Source organism: Oryctolagus cuniculus, chromosome 1 (assembly GCF_051225735.1).
Source record: "Oryctolagus cuniculus isolate XC-2025 breed Fujian yellow rabbit chromosome 1, ASM5122573v1, whole genome shotgun sequence".
NCBI lineage: Eukaryota > Metazoa > Chordata > Mammalia > Lagomorpha > Leporidae > Oryctolagus > Oryctolagus cuniculus.
Window position 1 is genome coordinate 132,818,938 of NC_142867.1, and position 27,083 is coordinate 132,846,020.

Sequence of the window (27,083 nt, forward strand, 5' to 3'; positions counted from 1 at the left end):
CTTTACCCAGCAAAGAGCTGCGGAAGAAGTAGAGCAGCTGGGAGTCAAACTGGCATCCATGTGGGATGTTAGTGCTGCAGGCAGCAGTGTAACTTGCTATGCCACAGCACCAGCCCCCAGAAAGAACTCTTATCCCTGGTCTTTCTTTTGAGTCAGAATGCTAGCAGGACTTGTGTTGAAAACCACCGATCACCACAGAACCCCATGAGAAGAAAAAGGAGCCCCAGAGTAGAGTACATGTTCTGTTTCCTAAGGCAGAAGATTTTGACTGCCAGAGACTGACATTCAATTCAGCCTGGGTGTTTGAAAAACATCCCTCACAACTGTTGATTCCAGTTCAGGTAGTAAATCAGGAAGCTGGTGACTGTCCAGGAGATACCTGTATCAGAACAGCTTACACCACCATGAAGACACAGGCAGGAAATACGTGGTCTGAGTGGGGTGGGTCTCGCTGGAAAAGCAGGACTCTGAGATGGAAGATAATGCAATGGAATGCTGTTGATCTAGACTCACTTAAAATCAATAGGTCTGGGATTCTGTGGCCTTAGCTACCTAGCTCTACATCTTTCCTTAAATCCATCCATGTCACCACATGGTTTTAGTTCTAGGTTTTAAGTCCAAACTAATGTAACTTGTTTATTATGTAGAATCATCCATTCTATTGTTGTGTATTGCTGAACCGGAAGTGATGTTTGAATTGTTAAATGGTATTTAAAATAGTGAGTGCTCGTGTGTAGAAAACCACAGTGGCTGTTCCAAGTGCCAAAAACTATTGAAGGCAGCTAAGCTTTGAAGTGGTCTTTGAATATTTGAATACATTTATTTTGATAAATAATGTCATTGAATACTCAGAGTCCAGGTGTGAGTTGATTTGATTTTGGTAACTGGAAATATGACCAATATAAGATCTTTGTAGTAGAGAAGAAGCATGCATTACTGAATCTGTGCAGGGAGAACTGACAGCCCCCAGAGCTGAGATGAGCGTGGCAAGGAAGATGATCTTTTCTAAACCTAAGTCACAGCACATCTTTAGAACGACCCAGGGTTAAAATTACTAACGGAATCTTTTATTAAACATCAAGGTCTTTGATGAGAATAGAACATTGACCTAAATCCCTTCTTGAGGATTAAGAACCAGCTAAATAGCAGGCTGCGGTGGTGACGTCGAAGGGGTTGGGGCCCAGGGTCGGGGGTCGCAGGTCCCAATGGCTGGCCCAGAATGGTCGCGGGCTCCCCAGGTCATGGGCCAGCACTTCAGCACGGGGCTCCAGAGGTCAGAGGTAGCCTACTGGGCCACTTCCTGCTTCCTTCCTTGGGCAGAGGTCAGGGATCACAAAGTGACCTAAAGTGACCAGTTCAGGGCAGAAATCCCTGAGGCACCACTGGGTCCTGGGCCTGGCCCATGGGTGGAAAGAAGTAGAGGGGAGATGCACAGGACCTGCGGGCCAAGGCTGCAGGTGTTCCTGTTGGCCCCCGGGCACCCACGGGGCCTCAGCCCCTCTCACAATGGAACCGCATGTGTACCTCAGACCATTTTTACCCCTAATTCCACTTTAAAGAAAGGTTTATCAAGGTCGGTGCCGTGGCATGGGGGTGCAACCACAGCCTGCAGGGCCCACATCATGGGCGCCAGTTCGAGTCCCTGCCACCCCACTTCCTATCCCACTCCAGCCAATGAGTGCAGCGGTGATGGACAGGCGTTTGGACCCCACACCATGCAGGAGACCTGGGTGGGGGCGCGTGGGTCTTCAGCCTCACCCAAACATTGGGGGATCAAACCAGCAGATGGAAGACCCCCGTCTCTATGCCTTTCAAATAAATCTCTTAAAATAAATAAAAAAGAAATGCAAAAAAAAGAACCAGCTAAATAGAAGTGAACTGTATGGAGACAAACACCAATGTTACAGTACTCAACTCTCCACTGCTCCAATGAACAAAGAAGACAAATAAGAGGGATATAGGCCTCCCCTTTTTTTGTTATCCTTCCCTTGGTTCCAACTAGCATGGGCTTCCAGAAAATGTACAGGGAATCCATTCTCTTCTGTGGTCAATGCATGATCTCAGAATTTCCCTTATTCATTTGCCTAACACATTTTGATTATGTTACTCTAGGTAAAGGGAAGGCAACAGAACTGCCCTTTCCCCCCAATTTTAAAATCTGTTATTTATTTGAAAGGCAGAGTTACAGAGAAGGGGTAGGGACAGATCTTCCATCTGCTGGTTCACTTCCCAAATTGGCCTCAGCTGAGCCAAGCTAAAGCCAGGCGCTTCTTCCAGGCCTCCCATATGAATGTAGTGGTTCAAGCACTTGGGCCACCTTCTGACGCTTTGCCTGGCACATTAGCAGGGAGATACATTGGAAGTGGAGCAGCTGGGACTTGAATCAGCACCCATATGGGATGCTGGCACAGCAGGCCATGGCTTTACCCACTGTGTTGGTACCGTGTGTGTGTGTGTGTGTGTGTGTATGTATGTATTTTTATTTCAAAGACTCATTTATTTATTTGAAAGGCAAGGTTAGATAGGGAGAGACATAAGAAGAGAGATCTTTCAACCTCTGGTTCACTCCCCAAATGTCCACAACAGCAGAGGCTGGGCCAAGCCAAATCCTGGAGGCTGAACAGTGGACAATCTTTAGTTATTTTAAAATGAATTGGCTGTAGCTGGTGCTGTGGCATATAAGGTAAAGCCACCACCTGCAGTGCTGGCATACCTTATGGGCACTGGTTCATGTCCCAGCTGCTCTGCTTCTAATCTAGTTACCTGATAATGTGCCTGGGAAAGCAGCAGGAGATGGCCCAAATACTTGGGCCCCTGAATCCATGTGGGAGACCTGGAAGAAGCACCTGGCTTTGGATTAGCCCAGCTCCAGCTGCTTGCAGCCACATGGGGAGTAAAATAGCAGACAGAACATCTCTATTTATGTGTCTCTCTCTATAATTCTGTCTTTCAAATAAATAAATAAATCTTTAAAAAAGGTTTATTAACGTATGCTATAATCCAATCCAGTAAAAGTAAGAGAAGCATTAAATATTGCTACCTATATTTTTATTTATTTTTTATTTTTTAATTTTTAAAACTTTATTTAGTAAATATAATTTTCAAAAGTACAGTTTATGAATTACAAAGTCTTCCCCCCCATAACTTCCCTCCCACCCACACCCCTCCCATCTCCCACTCCCTCTCCCATTCCATTCACATCAAGATTCATTTTCAATTATCTTTATACACAGAAGATCAATTTAGTATATATTAAGTAAAGATTTCATCAGTTTGCACCACACAGAACATAAAGTGTAAAATACTGTGTGAGTACTAGTTATAGCATTACTTCACATTGGACAACACATTAAGGACAGAGATCCCACAAAAGGAGCAAGCACACAGTGATTCCTGTTGTTGACTTAACAATTTGACACTCTTGTTTATGGCATCAGTAATCTCCTTAGGCTCTAGTCATGAGTTCCCAAGGCTATGGAAGCCTCTTGAGTTCACTGACTTCGATCTTATTTAGACAAGGTCATAGTCAAAGTAGAAGTTCGCTCCTCCCTTCAGAAAAAGGTACCTCCTTCTTTGATGGCCCATTCTTTCTACTGGGATCTCACTCACAGAGATCTTTTATTTAGGTCCTTTTTTTTCTTTTTTGCCAGAGTGGCTTTCCATGCCTAAAATACTCTCATGGGCTCTTCAGCCAGATCCAAGTGCCTTAAGGGCTGATTGTGAGGCCAGAGTGCTGTTTAGGACATCTGCCATTCTACGAGACTGCTGTGTATCCCACTTCCCATGCTACCTATATTTTATATAGTCTAAGTATTGTATAAACTAAAATATACAACACTAGGAGTATGCTATCAGTAATTACACTACCAATCTCAGTGACTATAAATAAGAATTTTAGTAACTATACTGATTCTGAACAATGATTCAATGATTCTGTTTTTAAATTTAAAAATGCCCATGAACTTAAATGTTTCTGTGTAGCTCCTAATAGAACTACAAGCCTTAGAAGTTCTATGCTGTTTAACATTTCATCTTCAGTGTCAACTCGATTATTACACTGCCAGTTTATAAAACACTTCATAGTCGTGTGAACCTTACCATAAGATAGGACTGTGTAGAATAAATCCTTTAACTATAAAGACAATCTTATCTCACAAGGGAGGAAGATCCAGAGGGGTCAAATGACTTGCTAATGTCACTTAGCTCTGTCGGCACAGAAACAAGGAAAGCTCTCAGCTTCCTGCCACCTCCCCTTACACCACCTGCCTCAACTCGATGAGCCTGTAATTTTAAGGACACTCAGGCCCCATGAGTTTAAAGGAATTTTTCAAGGTTACATGACAAGTACCAAAGCCAGAAGTAAAAATTATTGCTTCCATCTTTCTCTTCCTTATCCACTATGGAAGTCTGATTTACAGTTATGCATTATTCAAATATCATTTACAACCAAGAAGCATTATTTTTCCCCAAATTTAACAATGAAACTGCTTTTTTCCAATGAGGAAGTTATTTTAATGGATGATACAAATATACTTGTTTTGTTTTTTAATTTGAGATGCAAAGAAATGAACAAGTAGACAGAGAAGTGGTATTCACCCTCTAGTTCACTGCTGAAATGTCCACAGTGGCCAGGGCTTGCCCAGGAGCAGGGAACCCAATCATCTGAGCTATCACTTGCTAGCTCCCAGGGTCTGCATGATCAGGAAGTTGGAGGCAGGGGCTGGAACTGGGAATCAAACCCAGAAACTCCAATGTGGGACACAGGCATCTGAACCACAAGGCTACACCCTGGCTTCCAGACTTGTTTTGTTCACCAGTCCTCTGAAAATGAAAGTTAATTACAACCTGAAGTCCAAGACTCTGGAGTCCTCAGGTGTGTGTGTCTATGCAAGTTTATGCATGAGAGTTAGGTTGCCCAAGAGTCTGCAGTTTAGAGAGAACAGAAGAGTGGAACATGTGTCAGAGGATGTCAGCATTGGAGAGGTGGCTGTGCTCTAGTCAGAGGCTGAGGAGGACAAGTCCACAGAGAGCAGCAGCACCAAGGGAGAATGCTATACTAGCAAGTAAGGAGAAAAAAATGTTGAAAAATAAATATTTTAAAAAGATCCAGGACCAGCGCTGTGGCACAGTGGGTTAAAGTTCCAGCTTGCAGTGCCAGCATCCCATATGGACACTTGGCTCCTGGCTTTGGATCAGCTATTCTCACTGTCTAACTCTGCCTGTCAAAAAAACAAACAGGCAGAGCCAAGATGGCGGAATAGTGAGGGCACGCACTGATAGTCTGGGAAAAGACAGTTTAATAAAAGTGGAGTTACTGTAGCCACAGGAAAAGGCTCAGGGAAAAATTGCAGAGGAAACTCTCCCGGATCTAGTGGAGGTGACACGGAGGACCTACGAGGAGAGCAAGGTCGCCCACCACATGGAAGCTGAGCCACGGGAGCTGCGCCGCCACAGAAGCAGAAGCTGAAACCGAGACCAAGAAGCCGCGCCGCTGCAGAAGCCACACCGCAGAGTCTGCACACTAGCGCTGGAAGGGGAGGTGAGATAAAAACCTCAGTAACCCAAGATATTTCGGGGAAAGGCAGAAAAAGCCTACAGGGAATGAAAGCCCCACTGGGGAAAGCTCACCAGGCAGACTGGAGGAGAGAAAAAACAAGCAAATAAGGGGAACCGGCACGGACATTAACTTCTCTCTCCACTCACCTTACAAAGCCGAGCAAGACAAAGAGCTGGCACCATTTTACATATGGAAAGAGGCGCTGGCCATTAGCCAAGCAGAAAAACCTGACTCTGGTGGGGAGAAATAACAGGAGGTTAAGACCTAGTTAGTGAAAGTGAGGAGCTAACAAACTGAGACTGAAAATCTGAGGTGGGCAAGAGAACTCACCAAGTACACAAACTCGGTAACTTGGGCAAACTGGGGAGAGACTATTGAAAAATTTGAGACCACACTGAGGGCTGCATAAACTCTTTGTGTGGTCCCAGGGGTAACCAGACAATTACCCACAGGTGCCAGATTTCATACATCAACTACCCCCAATTCCACTCAGCTGTGTGGAATTACTTCCCAACTGAGTCAGAAAAAAAAAAAGAGAGAGAATGAGAGAGAGTGAGAAAGTGAGAGAACAATCTGGGTGAGTCACCTTTGGCACACCCTTATCCCCAAAGAACCAAACAGAACTCTCTGGCCACACCCATCACAGCCTCTAAGGATCCATCAAAAGCAGACAGTCCATGTAATCTAGAGTCACAGGATAACGAGAAGAAACCAAACATCTCCAATATGCCAAACAACAAACGCAAAAACTGAGGTAACAAGAACAAGGAAGACACTATGACACCCCCAAATGAAATAGGCACCCCAATTCAAGATTATGAAGATGATGAGATAGAAGAAATGCAAGAAGTGAATGTCAAAAAATTGATAATAACATTAAGAAGTTCTCAAAAACAAATTCTTGAACTACAGAAATCCTTAATGGACAAGATAGAAAATCTCTTGCGCAAAAATGAAATATTAAGGAGGAATCAAAATGAAATGAAACAACTAGTAGAACATGAAACTGCAAAAGTGATGAGAAATCATAATGAAATGAAGAATTCAATTGATCAAATGACAAACACATTAGAGAGCCTTAAAAACCAAATGGGTGAAGCGAAGAGAGAATATTGGACTTAGAAGACAGAGCACAGGAAAATATACAGTCAGAGCAAAGAAAAGAAGAGGATATTAGAAATCTAAAAAATATTGTTGGGAATCTTCAAGATACTATTAAAAAACCAAAAATTCGAGTTCTAGGAGTTCCTAAAGACATGGAGAGGGAGAAAGGATTAGAAGGCCTTTTTAGTGAGACACTAGCAGAAAATTTCCCAGGTTTGGAGAAGGACAGAGACATCCTAGTACAGGAAGCTAATAGAACTCACCACAGTGAAACATAAAGAAAAGATCCGAAAATGTGCAAGAGAGAAATGTCAGATTACTCTCCGAGGATCTCCAATCAGACTCACAGCTGACTTCTCATCAGAAACCCTACAAGCTAGGAGGGAATGGCGAGATATAGCCCAGGTACTAAGAGAGAAAAACTGCCAGCCCAGAATATTATATCCTGCTAAGCTATCATTTGTGAATGAAGGTGAAATAAAGACTTTTCATAGCAAACAGAAATTGAAAAAATTTGTTGCCACTCGTCCAGCCCTGCAAAAGATGCTTAAAGATGCGTTACACACAGAAACACACAAACACGGTCATCAATATGAAAGAAGGTAAAGGAAGGAAACCTCACAGCAAAAGATCACAGGAAGTTCAAAACATATATTAGAAAATATCTTTGGCAAATGGCAGGGCAAAGTTACTACTTAGCAATAGTCACATTGAACGTTAATGGCCTGAAGTGTCCAGTTAAAAGACACCGATAGGCTGACTGGGTAAAGGAACAAAACCCATCTATTTGCTGCTTACAAGAAACACATCTTTCCAGCAAAGATGCATACATACTGAAAGTGAAAGGCTGGAAAAAGATATACTGTGCCAACAGAAATGAAAAAAGAGTGGATGTAGCCATCTTAATATCAGAGAACGTAAACTTTACCACAAAAACTGTTAAGAGAGACAAAGAGGGACACTATATAATGATCAAGGGGTCAATTCAACAGGAAGATGTAACTATTATAAATGTATATGCACCTAATTACTGGGCACAGGTTTATTTTAAAGATTTGTTAAGGGACTTAAAGGGAGATTTAGACCCCATTACAATAGTACTGGGGGACTTCAATACTCCACTCTCAGAAATAGACAGATCAACAGGACAGAAGATCAACAAGGAGACAGTAGGTTTAAACGACACTATAGCCCAAATGGATCTAACAGATATATACAGAACTTTTCATCCTACACAGAAAGCATTTACATTCTCCTCAGCAGTACATGGAACCTTCTCTAGGATTGACCACATACTAGGCCATAAAGCAAGTCTCAGCAAATTTAAAAGAATTAGAATCATACCATGCAGCTTCTCAGACCACAGCGGAATGAAGTTTGGAAATTAGCAACTCAGGAATCCCTAGAGCGTATGCAAACACAGGGAGATTGAACAACATGCTCCTGAATGAACAATGGGTCATAGAAGAAATTAAAAGAGAAATCAAAAATTTTCTGGAAGTAAATGAGGATAACAGCACAACATACCAAAACTTATGGGATGTAGCAAAAGCAGGGTTAAGAGGAAAGTTTATATCAATAGGTGCTTACATCAAGAAATTGGAAAGGCACCAAATAGATGAGCATTCAATGCATCTCATGGATCTAGAAAATCTGCAGCAAACCAGAGCCAAATCTAGTAGGAGAAAAGAAATAATTAAATTCAGAGAAGAAATTAACAGTATTGAATCCAAAAAAATTACAAAAAATCAGCCAAACGAGGAGCTGGTTTTTTGAAAAAATAAACAAAATTGACACCCGATTGGCCCAACTAACTAAAGAAAAGAAGAGAAAAGACCCAAATCAATAAAATCAGAGATGAAAAAGGAAATGTAACAACAGACACCACAGAAATAAAAAGAATCATTAGAAATTACTACAACGACCTGTATGCCAGCAACAGGGAAACCTATCAGAAATGGATAGATTCCTGGACTCATACAACCTACCTAAATTGAACCAGGAAGACATCAAAAACCTAAACAGACCCATAACAAGACAGAAATTGAAACAGTAATACAGGCCTTCCCAACAAGGAAAAGCCTAGGACCAGATGGATTCACTGCTGAATTCTACCAGACATTTAAAGAACTGACTCTAATTCTTCTCAAACTATTCACAACAATCAAAAAAGAGGGAGTCCTCCCAAATTCTTTCTATGAAGCCAGCATCACCTTAATTCCTAAGCTGGGAAAAGATGCAGCATTGAAAGAGAATTACAGACCAATATCCCTGATGAACATAGATGCAAAAATCCTCAATAAAATTCTGATCAATAGAATGCAACAACACATCACAAAGATCATCCACCCAGACCATGTGGGATTTATCCCTGGCATGCAGGGATGGTTCAATGTGCGTAAAACAATCAATGTGATACACCACATTAACAGACTACAGAAGAAAAACAATGTGATTATTTCAATAGATGCCAAGAAGGCATATGATAAAATACAACACCCTTTCATGATGAAAACTCTAAACAAACTGGGTATGGAAGGAACATTGCTCAATACAATCAAAGTAATTTATGAAAAACCCACGGCCAACATCCTATTGAATGCAGAAAAGTTGGAAGCATTTTCACTGAGATCTGGGACCAGACAGGGATGTCCACTCTCACCACTGCTATTCAATATAGTTCTGGAGGTTCTAGCCAGAGCTATTAGGCAAGAAAAAGAAATTAAAGGGATACAAATTGGGAAGGGAGAACTCAAACTATCCCTCTTTGCAGATGATATGATTCTTTATTTAGGGGACCCAAAGAACTCTACTAAGAGACTATTGGAACTCATAGAAGAGTTTGGCAAAGTAGCAGGATATAAAATCAATGCACAAAGATCAACTGCCTATATATACACAGGCAATGACATGGCTGAGAAAGAACTTCTAAGATCAATCCCATTCACAATACCTACAAAAACAATCAAATACCTTGTAATAAACTTAACCAAGGATGTTAAGGATCTCTACGATGAAAATTACAAAACCTTAAAGAAAGATATGGAAGAGGATACCAAGAAATGGAAAAATCTTCCATGCTCATGGATTAGAAGAATCAACATCATCAAAATGTCCATTCTCCCAAAAGCAATTTATACATTCAATGCAATACCAATCAAGATACCAAAGACATTCTTCTCAGATCTAGAAAAAATGATGCTGAAATTCATATGGAGGCACAAGAGACCTCAAATAGCTAAAGCAATCTTGTACAACAAAAACAAAGCTGGAGGCATCACAATGCCAGATGTCAGGACATACCACAGGGCAGTTGTTATCAAAAGAGCATGGTACTGATACAGAAACAGATGGATAGACCAATGGAACAGAATAGAAACACCAGAAATCAATCAACATCCACAGCCAACTTATATTTGATCAATGATCCAAAACCAATCCCTGGAGTAAGGACAGTCTATTCAATAAATGGTGCTGTGAAAATTGGATTTCCACAGGTACAAGCATGAAGCAAGACGCCTACCTTTCACCTTACACAAAAATCCACTCAACATGGATTAAAGACTTAAATCTATGACCTGACACCATCAAGTTATTAGAGAACATTGGAGAAACCCTGCAAGATATAGGTACTGGCAAAGACTTCTTGGAAAATACCCCAGAAGCACAGGTAGTCAAAGCCAAAATTAACATTTGGGATTGCATCAAATTGAGAAGTTTTTGTACTGCAAAAGAAACATTCAGGAGAGTGAAGAGGCAACCGACAGAATGGGAAAAATATTTGCAAACTATGCAACACATAAAGGGTTAATAACCAGAATCAACAATGAGATCAAAAAACGCCACAATATCAAAACAAACAACCAACTTAAGAGATGGGCCCAGGACCTCAATAGACATTTTTCAAAGAGAAATCCAAATGGCCAACAGGCACATGAAAAAATGTTCAAGATCACTAGCAATCAGGGAAATGCAAATCAAAACCACAATGAGGTTTCACCTTACCCCGGTTAGCATGGTTCACATTCAGAAATCTACCAACAAAAGATTCTGGAGAGGATGTGAGTTAAAAGGGACACTAACCCACTGTTGATGGCAATGCAAACTGGTGAAGCCACTATGGAAGTCAGTCTGGAGATTCCTCAGAAACCTGAATATAACCCTACCATTCAACCCAGCCATCCCACTCCTTGGAATTTACCCAAAGGAAATGAGATTGGCAAACAAACAAGCTGTCTGCACATTAATGTTTATTGCAGCTCAATCAATTCACAATAGCTAAGACCTGGAACCAACCCAAATGCCCATCAAAAGTAGAATGGATAAAGAAATTATGGGACATATACTCTATAGAATACTATCCAGCAGTCAAAAACAATGAAACCCGGTCATTTGCAACAAGATGGAGGAGTCTGGAAAACATTATGCTGAGTGAACTAAGCCAGGCCCAAAGGGACAAATATTATATGGTCTCCCTGATTGGTGACAACTAACTGAACACCAAAGGGGAAACCTGTTGAAGTAAAATGGACACGATGAGAAACAGTGACTTGATCAGCTGTTGTCCTGTCTTTTGATGTACAATGTAATACTTTATCCATGTTAGTATTTTTCTGTTCTAGTACAATTGGTTGAACTCTGTAATTAACACACAATTATTCTTAGGTGTTTGGATTTCAACTGAATAGTGATCCCTGTTTAGAATTTGGAAAACATTATGCGAGTGAAATAAGCCAGTCCCAAAGGGACAAATATCATATGTTCTCCCTGATCGGTGACAACTAACTGAGCACCAAAAAGGAAACCTGTTAAAATGAAATGAACACTATGAGAAACGGTGACTTGATCAGCGCTTACCCTGACTGTTGATGAACAACTTAATACGTTATCCTTCTTAGTAATTTTTTGTTTGTTCTACTTAATACTTTTGGTTGAAGATTGTAATCAATACAGTTATTCTTAAGTGTTGAAACTTAACTGAAGACTGAGCTGCGCAAGCTGCAGGGTCTGCACGCAAGTGCTCGAAGGGGAGTGCAACAGCGGGGAGACTTGGGAAGTCCAGAGCTCCGAGTCCACACATTGGCGCTGGAAGGGGAGCAGACCTGCGTGCAGAGCGTGGGAGCCCACAGTTCGGGACATCAGCGGCAGACTCAACACACCAGTGCTGGAACGCGAGGTGAGCCGAACCTCAATAACCCGAGACACCGGCAGGCAAGCGGAGAGAGGAGACTAGAGGGAACGACCCCCGGGGCGGGGGGGACTTCACCAAGCTAACTGGAAGAGAGAGAGAGGGAAAAAAAAAAGGTGACTGGTATGGACACGGGTTTCTCTCTCTCCGCTCACCTCTCAAGGGCGAGCAAGACAAAGAGCAGGCGCCATCTTGGACATACGTCATAAGCAGAGCGACCTCAGGTCTGCACCGGCCCTGAGCCTAGCAGTAAAACCTGACTCTGGGTGGGGCGAATTAACAGATTAGGACTTAGTAAATTTATGGTGCTACTGAACTGAGACTGTGAAAAAAGAGACGGTGGGGGAGAGAACTCATGGAATTCACGTGAGCACTCTCCAGAGACGCTACAATTCCGTAACTTTGGCAACCCAGTGGGAGACTGAAGGAGAATTTGAGCCCACTCTAAGGGCCGAACAGATTCCCTGTGTGGTCCTTGGGAAAGAGCTTCTGATCTCTGGCTCCTGTGGGTATATCATTTGCCTGCTAACTACCTCCAACTTTGTTCAGCTGTGCAGAATAACTTCCCTGTTGAATCAAAAAAGAGAGAGAGAGAGAGAGAGAGAGAGAGAGAGAGAGAGAGAGAGAGGTTTACCACGCCTAACCTGGGAGTGTCACCTTTGGCACACCAAACAGAGCTCTCAGGCCGCACCCATCTCAAGCCCTAAGGCTCCATCAAAAACAGATAGTCCACTTAATCTAGAGTCATAGTATAACAAGAAAAAGCACCACAGTGAAGAAACCAAATATCTCCAATATGACAAATAAGAAACGCAAAAACCAAGGTAATAAAAACAAGGAAGTCACCATGAAGCCCTCAAATGAAAAAGACACCCCAATTCAAGATTATGAGGATGATGACATAGAAGAAATGCAAGAAGCAGATCTCAAAAAATTGATAAGAACATTAAGAAGTTCTCAAAAACAAATTCTTGAACTACAGAAATCCTTAATGGACAAGATAGAAAATCTCTCTCGTGAAAATGAAATATTAAGGAGGAATCAAAATGAAATGAAACAACTAGTACAACAGGAAACTGGGATAGTGACTGAAGTGAAGAATTCAATAGATCAAATGAAAAACACAATAGAGAGCCTTACAAACAGAATGGGAGAAGCAGAAGAGAGAATATCGGACTTAGAAGACAGAGAACAGGAAAGGATACAGTCAGACCAAAGAAAAGAAGAGGAAATTAGGAATCTAAAACATATTGTCGGGAATCTTCAGGATACTATTAAAAAACCCAACATTCGGGTTCTAGGAGTTCCTGAAGGCATGGAGAGGGAGAAAGGATTAGAAGGCCTTTTTAGTGAGATATTAGCAGAAAATTTCCCAGGTTTGGAGAAGGACAGAGAAATCCTAGTACAGGAAGCTCACAGAACCCCTAATAAACACGACCAAAAGAGACCCTCACCACGGCACGTTGTAATTAAACTCTCCACAGTGAAACATAAAGAAAAGATCCTAAAATGTGCAAGAGAGAAACGTCAGATTACTCTCAGAGGATCTCCAATCAGACTCACAGCTGACTTCTCATCAGAAACTCTACAAGCTAGGAGGGAATGGCAAGATATAGCCCAGGTACTAAGAGAGAACAACTGCCAGCCCAGAATATTATATCCTGCAAAGCTATCATTTGTGAATGAAGGTGAAATAAAGACTTTTCATAACAAACAGAAATTGAAAGAATTTGTTGCCACTCGTCCAGCCCTGCAAAAGATGCTTAAAGATGTGTTACACACAGAAACACAGAAACAGTCATCAATATGAAAGAAGGTAAAGGAAGGAAACCAAGGAAGGAAAGCTCACAGCAAAAGATCACAGGGAATTCAAAGCATATATTAGAACTTATCTTTGGCAAATGGCAGGGCAAAGTTACCACTTATCATTAGTCACATTGAACGTGAATGGCCTGAACTGTCCAGTTAAAAGACACCGTTTGGCTGATTGGGTTAAAAAACAAAACCCATCTATTTGCTGCTTGCAAGAAACACATCTTTTCAACAAAGATCCATACAGACTGAAAGTGAAAGGCTGGAAAAAGATATACCATGCCAACAGAAATGAAAAAAGAGCAGGCGTAGCCATCTTAATATCAGACACCATAAACTTTACCACAAAAACCATTAAGAGAGACAAAGAGGGACACTACATAATGATTAAGGGATCAATTCAACAGGAAGATATAACAATTATCAATGTATATGCACCTAACTACAGGGCACCGGTTTATCTAAAAGATTTGTTAACGGACTTAAAGGGAGACTTAGACCCCAATACAATAATACTGGGGGACTTCAATACTCCACTCTCAGAAATAGACAGATCAATAGGACAGAAGATCAACAAGGATACAGTAGATTTAAACGACACTATAGCCCAAATGGATCTAACAGATATATACAGAACTTTCAATCCTACAGCTAAAGATTATACATTCTTCTCAGCAGTACATGGAACCTTCTCTAGGATTGACCACATACTAGGCCATAAAGCAAGTCTCAGCAAATTCAAAAGAATTAGAATCATACCATGCAGCTTCTCAGACCATAAAGGAATGAAGTTGGAAATGAACAACTCAGGAATCCCTAGAGCATACGCAAACACATGGAGATTGAACAACATGCTCCTGAATGAACAATGGGTCATAGAAGAAATCAAAAGAGAAATCAAAAACTTTCTGGAAGTAAATGAGGATAACAGCACAACATACCAAAACTTATGGGACGCAGCAAAAGCAGTGTTAAGAGGAAAGTTTATATCAATAGGTGCCTACATCAAGAAATTGGAAAGGCACCAAATAGATGAGCTTTCTATTCACCTCAAGGATCTAGAAAACCTACAGCAAACCAGACCCAAATCTAGTAGGAGAAGAGAAATAATTAAAATCAGAGAAGAAATCAACAGGATTGAATCAAGAAAAACATTACAAAAAATCAGCCAAACGAGGAGCTGGTTTTTTGAAAAAATAAACAAAATTGACACCCCATTGGCCCAACTAACTAAAAAAAGAAGAGAAAAGACCCAAATCAATAAAATCAGAGATGAAAAAGGAAATGTAACAACAGACACCACAGAAATAAAAAGAATCATCAGAAATTACTACAAGGACTTGTATGCCAGCAAACAGGGAAACCTATCAGAAATGGATAGATTCCTGGACACATGCAACCTACCTAAATTGAACCAGGAAGACATCGAAAACCTAAACAGACCCATAACTGAGACAGAAATTGAAACAGTAATAAAGGCCCTCCCAACAAAGAAAAGCCCAGGACCAGATGGATTCACTGCTGAATTCTACCAGACATTTAAAGAAGAACTCACTCCAATTCTTCTCAAACTATTCAGAACAATCGAAGAAGAGGGAATCCTCCCAAATTCTTTCTATGAAGCCAGCATCACCTTAATCCCTAAGCCAGAGAAAGATGCAGCACTGAAAGAGAGTTACAGACCAATATCCCTGATGAACATAGATGCAAAAATCCTCAATAAAATTCTCGCCAATAGAATGCAACAACACATCAGAAAGATCATCCACCCAGACCAAGTGGGATTTATCCCTGGTATGCAGGGATGGTTTAATGTGCGCAAGACAATCAATGTGATACACCACATTAACAGACTGCAGAAGAAAAACCATATGATTCTCTCAATAGATGCCGAGAAAGCATTTGATAAAATACAACACCCGTTCATGATGAAAACTCTAAGCAAACTGGGTTTGGAAGGAACATTCCTCAATACAATCAAAGCAATCTATGAAAAACCCACAGCCAACATCCTATTGAATGGGGAAAAGTTGGAAGCATTTCCACTGAGATCTGGGACCAGACAGGGATGTCCACTCTCACCACTGCTATTCAATATAGTTCTGGAGGTTCTAGCCAGAGCTATTAGGCAAGAAAAAGAAATTAAAGGGATACAAATAGGGAAGGAAGAACTCAAACTATCCCTCTTTGCAGATGACATGATTCTTTATTTAGGGGACCCAAAGAACTCTACCAAGAGACTATTGGAACTCATAGAAGAGTTTGGCAAAGTAGCAGGGTATAAAATCAATGCACAAAAATCAACAGCCTTTGTATACACAGACAATGCCATGGCTGAGGAAGAAATTCTAAGATCAATCCCATTCACAATAGCTACAAAAACAATCAGATACCTTGGAATAAACTTAACCAAGGACGTTAAAGATCTCTACAATGAAAATTAGAAAACCTTAAAGAAAGAAATAGAAGAGGATACCAAGAAATGGAAAAATCTTCCATGCTCATGGATTGGAAGAATCAATATCATCAAAATGTCCATTCTCCCAAAAGCAATTTATACATTCAATGCAATACCAATCAAGATACCGAAGACCTTCTTCTCAGATCTGGAAAAATTGGCGCTGAAATTTATATGGAGGCACAAGAGACCTCGAATAGTTAAAGCAATCTTGTACAACAAAAACAAAGCTGGAGGCATCACAATACCAGATTTCAGGACATACTACAGGCAGTTGTAATCAAAACAGCATGGTACTGGTACAGAAACAGAAGGATAGACCAATGGAACAGAATTGAAATACCAGAAATCAACCCAAACATCTACAGCCAACTTATATTTGATCAAGGATCTAAAACTAATTCCTTGAGCAAGGACAGTCTATTCAATAAATGGTGCTGGGAAAATTGGATTTCCACGTGCAGAATCATGAAGCAAGACCCCTACCTTACACCTTACACAAAAATCCACTCAACATGGATTAAAGACCTAAATCTACGACCTGACACCATCAAGTTACTAGAGAACATTGGAGAAACCCTTCAAGATATTGGCACAGGCAAAGAGTTTCTGGAAAAGACCCGGGAGGCACAGGCAGTCAAAGCCAAAATTAACTATTGGGATTGCATCAAATTGAGAAGTTTCTGTACTGCAAAAGAAACAGTCAGGAGAGTGAAGAGACAACCGTCAGAATGGGAAAAAATATTTGCAAACTATGCAACAGATCAAGGGTTAATAACCAGAATCTACAAAGAGATCAAGAAACTCCACAAAAACAAAACCAACAACCCAATTAAGAGATGGGCCAAGGACCTCAATAGACATTTTTCAAAAGAGGAAATCCAAATGGCCAACAGGCACATGAAAAAATGTTCAAGGTCATTAGCAATCAGAGAAATGCAAATCAAAACCACAATGAGGTTCCACCTCACCCCAGTTAGAATGGCTCACATTCAGAAATCTACCAACAACAGATGCTGGCGAGGATGTGGGGAAAAAGGGACACTAACCCACTGTTGGTGGGAATGCAAACTGGTCAAGCCACTATGGAAATCAGTCTGGAGATTCCTCAGAAACCTGAATATAACCCTACCGTTCGACCCAGCCATCCCACTCCTTGGAATTTACCCAAAGGAATTTAAATTGGCAAACAAAAAAGCGGTCTGCACCCTAATGTTTATTGCAGCACAATTCACAATAGCTAAGACCTGGAACCAACCTAAATGCCCATCAACGGTAGACTGGATAAAGAAATTATGGGATATGTACTCTTTAGAATACTATACTGCAGTAAGAAACAACGAAATCCAGTCATTTGCAACAAAATGGAGGAATCTGGAACACATCATGCTGAGTGAAATAAGCCAGTCCCAAAGGGACAAATACCATATGTTCTCCCTGATCGGTGACAACTGACTGAACACCAAAAAAGAAACTTGTTGAAGTGAAAGGGACACTATGGGAAACGGTGACTTGATCAGCATAGCCCTGACTGTTAATGAACAACTTAATACATTATCCCTCTTAGTAGTTTTTTTGTCTGTTCTACTTAATATGACTGATTTAATTCTGTAATTAATACACAGTTATTCTTAAGTGTTGAAATTTAACTGAAATGTGATCCCTGTTAAACATAAGAGTAGGAATAAGAGAGGGAAGAGATATATAATTTGGGACATGCTCAAGCTGACTTGCCCCAAATGGTAGAGTTAGAAACATACCAGGGGACTCCAATTTAATCCCATCAAGGTGGCATGTACCAATGCCATCTCACTAGTCCAAGTGATCAATTTCAGTTCGCAATTGATCATAATGAAAGGACTAAGAGTCAAAGGGAGCACATAAGCAAGTCTAGTACCTGCTAACACTAACCAATAGAATAAATAAAGGGGAGAGTGATCCAACATGGGAAGTGAGATACTCAGCAGACTCATAGAATGGCAGATGCCCTAAATAGCACTCTGGCCTCAGAATCAGCCCTAAAGGCACTCGGATCTGGCTGAAAAGCCCATGAGAGTATTTCAGGCATGGAAAGCCAAGACACTCTGGCAAAAGATCTCTGTGAGTGAGATCTCAGTGGAAAGAACAGGTCTTCAAAGAAGGAGGTACCTTTCTCTGAAGGGAGGAGAGAACCTCCACTTTGACTATGACCTTGTCTAAACAAGATAAGAGTCGGAGAACTCAAGGGGCTTCCATAGCCTTGGAAACTCATGACTGGAGCATAGGGAGATTACTGATGCCATAGACAGGAGTGTCAATAGGTAAAGTCAACAACAGGAGTCACTGTGCACTTACTCCTCATGTAGGATCTCTGTCCTTAATGTGCTGTGCATTGAGATTTAATGCTATAACGAGTACTCAAATAATATATTTCACTTTGTGTTTCTATGGGGGTGCAAACTGTTGAAATCTTTACTTAATGCATACTAAACTGATCCTCTGTAAAAAAAAAAAAGAAAAGAAAAGAAAAGAAAAGAAAAGAAAAGAAAAGAAAAGAAACGAAACTATCAACTCCCAACTTGACTCTCACTGGGATTAAACATGACAATAGGTCTGATCTGATTTCATCATCATTAAAAAAAATCATCTATTATTTTTCACTTTATGTTTCTGTGTGGGAGCAAACTGTTGAAATCCTTACTTAATGTATACTAAGCTGATCTTCTGTATATTAAGATAATCGAAAATGAATCTTGATGTGAATGGAAGGGGAGAGGGAGTGGGAAAGGGGAGGGTTGTGGGTGGGAGGGACGGTATGGGGGGGAAGCCATAGTAATCCATTATTCGTACTTTGGAAACGTATATTCATTAAATAAAAGTTAAAAAAAAAAGAAACTTAACTGAAACGTGATTGCTGTTAAATATAAGAGTGGGGATAAGAGAGGGAAGAGATGTGCAATTCGGGACATGCTCAAGCTGAATTGCCCCAAACAGTAGAGTTAGAAACATACCAGGGGATTTGAATTCAATCCCATCGAGGTGGCATGTACCAATGCCATCTCACTAGTCCCAGTGATCAACTTCAGTTCACAATTGATCATAATGATAGGACTAAGAGCCCAAGGGATCACAGAAACAAGACTAGTGTCTGCAAATACTAGCTGATAGAATCAAAAAGGGAGAGAATAATCCAACATGGGAGCAAGACACACAGTGTGTACAGTGATGTACAGTGTGATTTAATGCTATAACTAGTACTCAAACAGTATTTTTCACTTTGTGTTTCTGTGTGGGTGCAAACTGTTGATACCTTTACTTAATATATGCTAAACTGACGTTCTGTATATAAAGAGAATTGAAAATGAATCTTAATGTGAATGGAAGGGGAGAGGGAGCAGGAAAGGGGAGGATTGTGCGTGGGAGGGAAGTCATTGAGGGGGAAGTCATTGTACTCCATAAGCTGAACTTTGGATTTTATATATATTTAATAAAAGTTAAAAAAAGACTAATGTCTGCCAATACTAACTGATAGAATAAAAAAAGGAGAGAATGATGCAATATGGGAAGTGGGATACACAACAGACTCATAGAATGGCAGATGTCCTAAACAGCACTCTGGCCTCACAATCAGCCCATAAGGCATTTGGATCTGGCTGAAGAGCCCATGAGAGTTTTTTAGGCATGGAAAGTTAAGACACTCTAGCAAAAAAAAAAAAAAGGACCTAAATGAAAGATCTCCTCTAGTGAGATCCTAGTAGAAAGAACAGGCCATCAAAGAAGAGGTACCTTTCTCTTAAGGTAGGAGTGAACTTCCACTTTGACTATGACATTGTCTAAATAAGATCGGAGTTGAAGAACTCAAAACGCTTCCATAGCCTTGGCAGCTCATGACAAGAGCCTAAGGAGATTACTGACGCCATAAACAAGAGTGTCAATTTGTTAAGTCAACAACAGGAGTCACTGTGCACTTACTCCTCATGTAGGATCTCTGTCCTTAATGTGCTGTACATTGTGATTTAATGCTATAACTAGTACTCAAACAGTATTTTTCACTTTATGTTTCTATGTGGGTGCAAACTGTTGAAATCTTTACTTAATATATGCCAAATTGATCTCCTATATAAAGAGAATTGAAAATGAATCTTGATGAGAATGGAATGGAGGGAGCGGGAGATGGGAGAGTTGCATGTGGGAGGGAAGTTATGGGGGGGAAGCCATTGTAATCCATAAGCTGTACTGTTTTACTAAATAAAAGTTTAAACACACAAACAAACAAACAAAAAAAAAAACAAAAAGAAGTGGAACAGCCAGGTCTCAAACCGGCACCCATTTGAGATGCCAGCACTTCAGGCCAGGGCATTAACCCACTGTGCCACAGTGCTGGCCCCAACTTTTTACTAGTTCAGTGTATATAACTATGTTGGTACTGAACCACCTCTACTATATCATCGATAAGACCAATAAATACAAATTCAGACTTTATGTTTTACAAAAATTTAGGAGATTCTATGTTACAATTTGAATAACATGATAAACATGTTACTGTTATAGCAGCACAGAGACTAGAAACAAATTTGATTTCCGGCTTGATATTTCTAATGCTTTATAATCATAATTTTATGTTGTCAAATATTTATTTCACAATTTTAATAAAATACACTCATAAATCTGCTATATCACAATATAATGCAAACAAAAATAAACAACTTACTGGTGGTGTGTTCATTTTCTTTGGCCTGGGAAGACCACCTATTCTTAGGTGTTTAAATTTTAACTGAAAAGTGATCCCTCTTAGGAATTTGGAAAACATGATGTTGAGTGAAATAAGCCAATCCCAAAGGGACAAATACCACTTGTTCTCCTTGATAGGTGACAACTAACTGAGCACCAAAAAGGAAACCTGTTAAAGTGAAATGAACACTATGAAAAATGGTGACTTGATCAGCCCTCACCCTGACTGTTGATGAGCAGCTTAATATGTTATCCCTCTTAGTATTTTTTTGTTTATTCTACTTAATACTTTTGGTTGAATACTGTAATCAATACACAATTCTTCTTAAGTGCTGAAACTTAACTGAAAAGTGATTGCTGTTAAATATAAGAGTGGGAATAAGAGAGGGAAGAGATGTGCAATTCGGGACATGCTCAAGCTGACTTACCTCAAACGGTAGAGTTAGAAACATACCAGGAGATTTGAATTCAATCCCATCGAGGTGGCATGTACCAATGCCATCACACTAGTCCCAGTGATCAATTTCTGTTCACAATTGATCGTAATGATAGGACTAAGAACCAAAGGGATCGCAGAAACAAGACTAGTGTCTGCTAATACTAGCTGATAGAATCAAAAAGGGAGAGAATGATCCAACATGGGAAGTGAGATACACAGCAGACCCATAGAATGGCAGATGTCCTAAACAGCACTCTGGCCTCAGAATTAGCCCTTAAGGCATGCGGATCCGGCTGAAATGCCCATGAGAGTATTTCAGGCATGGAAAGCCAAGACACTCTGTGGGAAAAAAAAAAAAACTAAATGAAAGATCTCTGCGAGTGAGATCCCAGTGGAAAGAATGGGTCATCAAAGAAGGAGGTACCTTTCTCAGAAGGGAGGAGAGAACTTACACTTTGACCATGGCCTTGTCTAAATAGGATCAGAGTCAGTGAACTCAGGGGGCTTCCATAGCCTTGGCAGCTCATGACAAGAGCCTAGGGTGATTACGGATGCCATAAACAAGAGTGTCAATTTGTTAAGTCAACAACAGGAGTCACTGTGCACTTACTCCTCATGTAGGATCTTTGTCCTTAGTGTGCTGTACATTGAGATTTAATACTATAACTAGTACTCAAACAGTATTTTCACTTTATGTTTCTGTGTGGGAGCAAACTGTTGAAATCTTTACTTAATGTATGCTAAACTGATCTTCTGTATATAAAGAGAATCGAAAATGAATCTTGATGTGAATGGAAGGGGGGAGGGAGTGGATAAGGAGAGGGTTGTGGGTGGGAGGGACGTTATGGGGGGAAGCCATTGTAATCCATAAGCTGTACTTTGTAAATTTATATTCATTAAATAAAAGTTAAAAAAAAAGAAAAAGAAAAAAAAAACAACATTGAGTTAATCATGTGTTTTTTTTATTTAATAAATGTGAATTTACAAAGTGCAACTTTTGTATTGTTTTGGCTTCCCCCCCATCCTCCCTCCCTCCTGTGACCCTTCCCTCTCCCACTCGCTCTCCCATCCTGCTCTTCATCGAGTTTCATTTTCAATTACCTTCATATACAGAAATCAACTTAGTATATACTAAGCAAGGATTTCAACAGGCTGCCTTTACACAACCGCATAAGGTATAGGGTATTGTTCAACTAGTAATGTTGTCTTTAAGCTTCATAGTAAAGCACATTAAGGACAGAGATCCTACATGGGGAGTATGTACCCAGTGACTCCCATTGTTGATTTAACAATTGGCACTCTTATTTATGATGTCAGCAATCACCGGAGGCTCTTGTCATGAGCTGTCTAGGCTATGGGAGCCCCTTGAGTTCACCAACTCTGAACTTGTTTAGTCAATGCCGTATCACAGTGGAGGGTTATAAAGTCAATTGAAAATAAATCTCATTAAGCATAATGTTTGGAATAACACAGGAAGGAGGAATTCTGTAACTGTGAAGCTCTATTGTCCTGCATACTTTCCTACAGATTACATCTAAAGGTACAGTTTAAAATCTTGGTATGGGACCTCAAATCCCATCAAACTGGATAGTAAAAATTTTTAAAGTGAACATATTAAGTGGTAAATTGATAATATAGATAGGATTACATGTTAAATGGATCATATAAATAATATGAAATGTCTGGTCAAAATAAACAGAATTAAAAAGGAGAGAATATTCCAACATGGGAAGCAGTACACAGAGAAGAAACATAGAATGAGAATCACATTAAAAAACACTCTGTCCTCAGAATCAGCCCATAAGGCATTCTGGTCAGGTTAAAGTTGCATGAGAGCAATTCAAGCATCAAAAGCCAAGACAATGTGGTAAAAAAATGTTCTACATAAAGGATCTTTGTGAGAGAGACCCCAGTGGAAATAAGTGGCCATAAAAGAAGGATGTACTTTTGTCTGACAGGTGGAGAGTACCTCAACTTTGCTTGTGGACTTGTCTAGATACTGACACAGATTTTGGATACAAAGGCTACTATAGCCTTTGTAGCTTCTATAACCTAGGCAGCTCATGACAAGAGTTTCGGGTGATCACTGATATCATACATAAGAGTGTTATTTGTTAAATTAACAACAGGAGTCACTGTGCACATACTCTTCATAAAGGACTTCTGTCCGCAATGAATTGTATTATGAGAATTAACTGTAAAACTGGTTCTCGGTTTGTGTGTGTGTTTGTCAGTGTGTGTTTGTTCGTGTGTGTAAATTGTTGAAATCTACTTTGTAAAAGTTGGTCTTCTATGTATAAAGTTAAATAAAATGTATCTTAAAGGATAATGGAACTTGGAATGAGCAAGGGAAGAGGAGTTGGGTGAGAGTGGAGGAGGGAGGGCAGCATAGTGAGAAGAATCACTATATTCCTAAAGTTGTACTGAGATTGGTACTCATTAAATAAAATGTTTCTTTGAGATATAAAAAGAAACAAGAGGAATGATTTGTATGTTTCCCGAGTAATCGCTTGACTCACAAGACAAAATGCATGATGCAAAAGAATTCATCTTCAACCACACACTAACGAAGTGGAACTCTAGTGGTTAAATTTTAGGGTTTCAAACTCATATTTGAAAGGCATGTGTTAAAAATAGATGAATTCTTATTTCAGCTCAATTCTCAATAGCTAGAACCTGGAATCAACCCAAATGCCCATCAACAGTAGACTGGATAAAGAAATTATGGGGCATGTACTCCATAGAATACTATACGGCAGTAAAAAACAACTAAATCTTGTCATTTGCAACAAAATGGAGGAATCTGGAAAACATCATGCTCAGTGAATTAAGCAAGTCCCAAAGGGACAAATATCACATGTTCTCCCTGATTGGTGACAACTAACCAAGCACCAAAAGGGAAACATGGTGAAGTGAAATGGATACTATAAGAAACAGTGACTTGATCAGCCCTTGTCTTACTGTTGATGTACAATGTAATACTTTATCCATTTTAGTATTTTTTCATTCTACTTAGAACTATTGGTTGAACTCTTTAATTAACACACAATTATTCTTAGGTATTTAAATTCAACTGAAAAGTGATCTCTGTTAAATGTAAGAGTGGGAATAAGAGAGGGAGGAGATGTACAATCTGGGACATGCTCAATCGGACTTGCCCCAAATGGTGGAATTAGAAACGTGCCACAGGATTCCAATTCAATTCCATCAAGGTGGCAAGTACCAATGCCATCTCACTACTCCAAGTGATCAACTTCAGTTTACAATTGATCATGCTGATAGGCCTACGAGTCAAAGGGATCACAGAAACAAGACTAGTGTCTGCTAATACTAACTGATAGAATTAAAAAGGCAGAGAACGATCCAACGTGGGAAGCAGGATACACAGCAGACTCATAGAATGGCAGATGTCCTAAACAGCACCCTGGCCTCACAATCAGCCCTTAAGGCATTCGGGCCTGGCTGAACAGCCCATGCGAGGATTTAAGGCATGGAAAGCCAAGACACTCTGGCAAAAAAAAAAAAAAACCCTAAAGGAAAGATCTCTGTGAGTGAGAACCCAGTGGAAAGAACGGGGCTATCAAAGAAGGACGTATATTTCTCTGAAGGGAGGAGAGAACTTCCACTTTGTTTTTTTTTTAATCTTTTATTTAATGAATATAAATTTCCAAAGTACGACTAATGTGTTACAATGGCTTCCCCCCCATACCGTCCCTCCCACCCACAACCCTCCCCTTTCCCACTCCCTCTCCCCTTCCATTCACATCAAGATTCATTTTCGATTATCTTAATATACAGAAGATCAGCTTAGTATACCTTAAGTAAGGATTTCAACAGTTTGCTCCCACACAGAAACATAAAGTGAAAAATAATAGATGATTTTTTTTAAATGATGATGAAATCAGATCAGACCTATTGTCATGTTTAATCCCAGTGAGAGTCAAGTTGGGAATTGATAATTTCTTTCTTTTTTTTTTTTTTTACAGAAGATCAGTTTAGTGTACATTAAGTAAAGATTTCAGTCGTTTGCACCCCCATAGAAACACAAAGTGAAATATACTGTTTGAGTACTCGTTATAGCATTAAGCCTCAGTGTACAGCACGTTAAGGACAGAGATCCTACATGAGGAGTAAGTGCACAGTGACTCCTGTTGTTGACTTTACCAATTGACACTCCTGTTTATGGCATCAGTAATCTCCCTATGCACCAGTTATGAGTTTCCAAGGCTATGGAAGCCCGTTGAGTTCTCCGACTCTTATCTTGTTTAGACATGGTCATAGTCAAAGTGGAGGTTCTCTCCTCCCTTCAGAGAAAGGCACCTCCCTCTTTGAAGACCTGTTCTTTCCACTGGGATCTCACTCACAGAGATCTTTTTGCCAGAGTGTCTTGCCTTTCCATGCCTGAAATACTCTCATGGGCTTTTCAGCCAGATCCGAGTGCCTTTAGGGCTGATTCTGAGGCCAGAGTGCTATTTAGGACATCCGCCATTCTATGAGTCTGCTGAGTATCTCACTTCCCATGTTGGATCACTCTCCCCTTTATTTATTCTATCGGTTGGTGTTAGCAGATACTAGACTTGTTTATGTGCTCCCTTTGACTCTTAGTCCTTTCATTATGATCAATTGTGAACTGAAATTGATCACTTGGAGTAGTGAGATGGCATTGGCACATGCCACCTTGATGGGATTGAATTGGAATCCCCTGGTATGTTTCCAACTCTACCAATTGGGGCAAGTCAGCCCGAGCATGCCCCAAATTATACATCTCTTCCCTCTCTTATTCCCACTCTTATGTTTAACAGGGATCACATTTCAGTTAATTTTCAACACTTAAGAATAACTGTGTGATAATTACAGAATTAAACCAGTCATATTAAGTAGAACAGACAAAAAAAAATACTATGAGGGATAATGTATTAAGTTGTCCATTAGCAGTCAGGGCTATGCTGATCAAGTCACCATTTCTCATAGTGTCCATTTCACTTCAGGAGGTTTCCTTTTTGGTGTTCAGTCAGTTGTCACCGATCAGGGAGAACATATGGTATTTGTCCCTTTGGGACTGGCTTACTTCACTCAGCATGATGTGTTCCAGATTCCTCCATTTTGTTGCAAATGACTGGATTTCGTTGTTTCTTACTGCGGTACGGTATTCTAAAGAGTACACATCCCATAATTTCTTGATCCAGTCTACCGTTGATGGGCATTTAGGTTGGTTCCAGGTCTTGGCTATTGTGAATTGTGCTGCAATAAACATTAGGGTGCAGACCGCTTTTTTGTTTGTCAATTTAAACTTCTTTGGGTAAATTCCAAGGAGTGGGATGGCTGGGTCGAACGGTAGGGTTATATTCAGGTTTCTGAGGAATCTCCAGACTGATTTCCATAGTGGCTTCACCAGTTTGCATTCCCACCAACAGTGGGTTAGTGTCCCTTTTTCCCCACATCCTCGCCAGCATCTGTTGTTGGTAGATTTCTTTATGTGAGCCATTCTAACTGGGGTGAGGTGAAACCTCATTGTGGTTTTGATTTGCATTTCCCTGATTGCTAGTGACCTTGAACATTTTTTCATGTGCCTGTTGGCCATTTGGATTTCCTCTTTTGAAAAATGTCTATTGAAGTCCTTGGCCCATCTCTTAAGTGGGTTGTTGGTTTTGTTTTTGTGGAGTTTCTTGATCTCTTTGTAGATTCTGGTTATTAACCCTTTATCTGTTGCACAGTTTGCAAATATTTTTTCCCATTCTGTTGGTTGTCTCTTCACTCTCCTGACTGTTTCTTTTGCAGTACAGAAACTTCTCAATTTGATGCAATCCCAATAGTT

At 40.2% G+C, this 27,083-nt stretch overlaps 2 long non-coding RNA genes across 2 annotated transcripts in view; both read right to left on the reverse strand.

The window, feature by feature from the left end:
* Positions 1–27,083, reverse strand: part of LOC149128636 (uncharacterized) — a 99,934-nt gene that overhangs the window by 43,645 nt on the left and 29,206 nt on the right. The gene's annotated exons all lie outside the window — the stretch shown is intronic.
* On the reverse strand, positions 4,604–5,997 carry LOC149128638 (uncharacterized). Its single transcript, XR_016213452.1, has 3 exons — positions 5,888–5,997; positions 5,704–5,790; positions 4,604–4,821 (listed from the first exon to the last, which is right to left on the reverse strand). It is a non-coding gene; the product is annotated as an uncharacterized LOC149128638 (long non-coding RNA).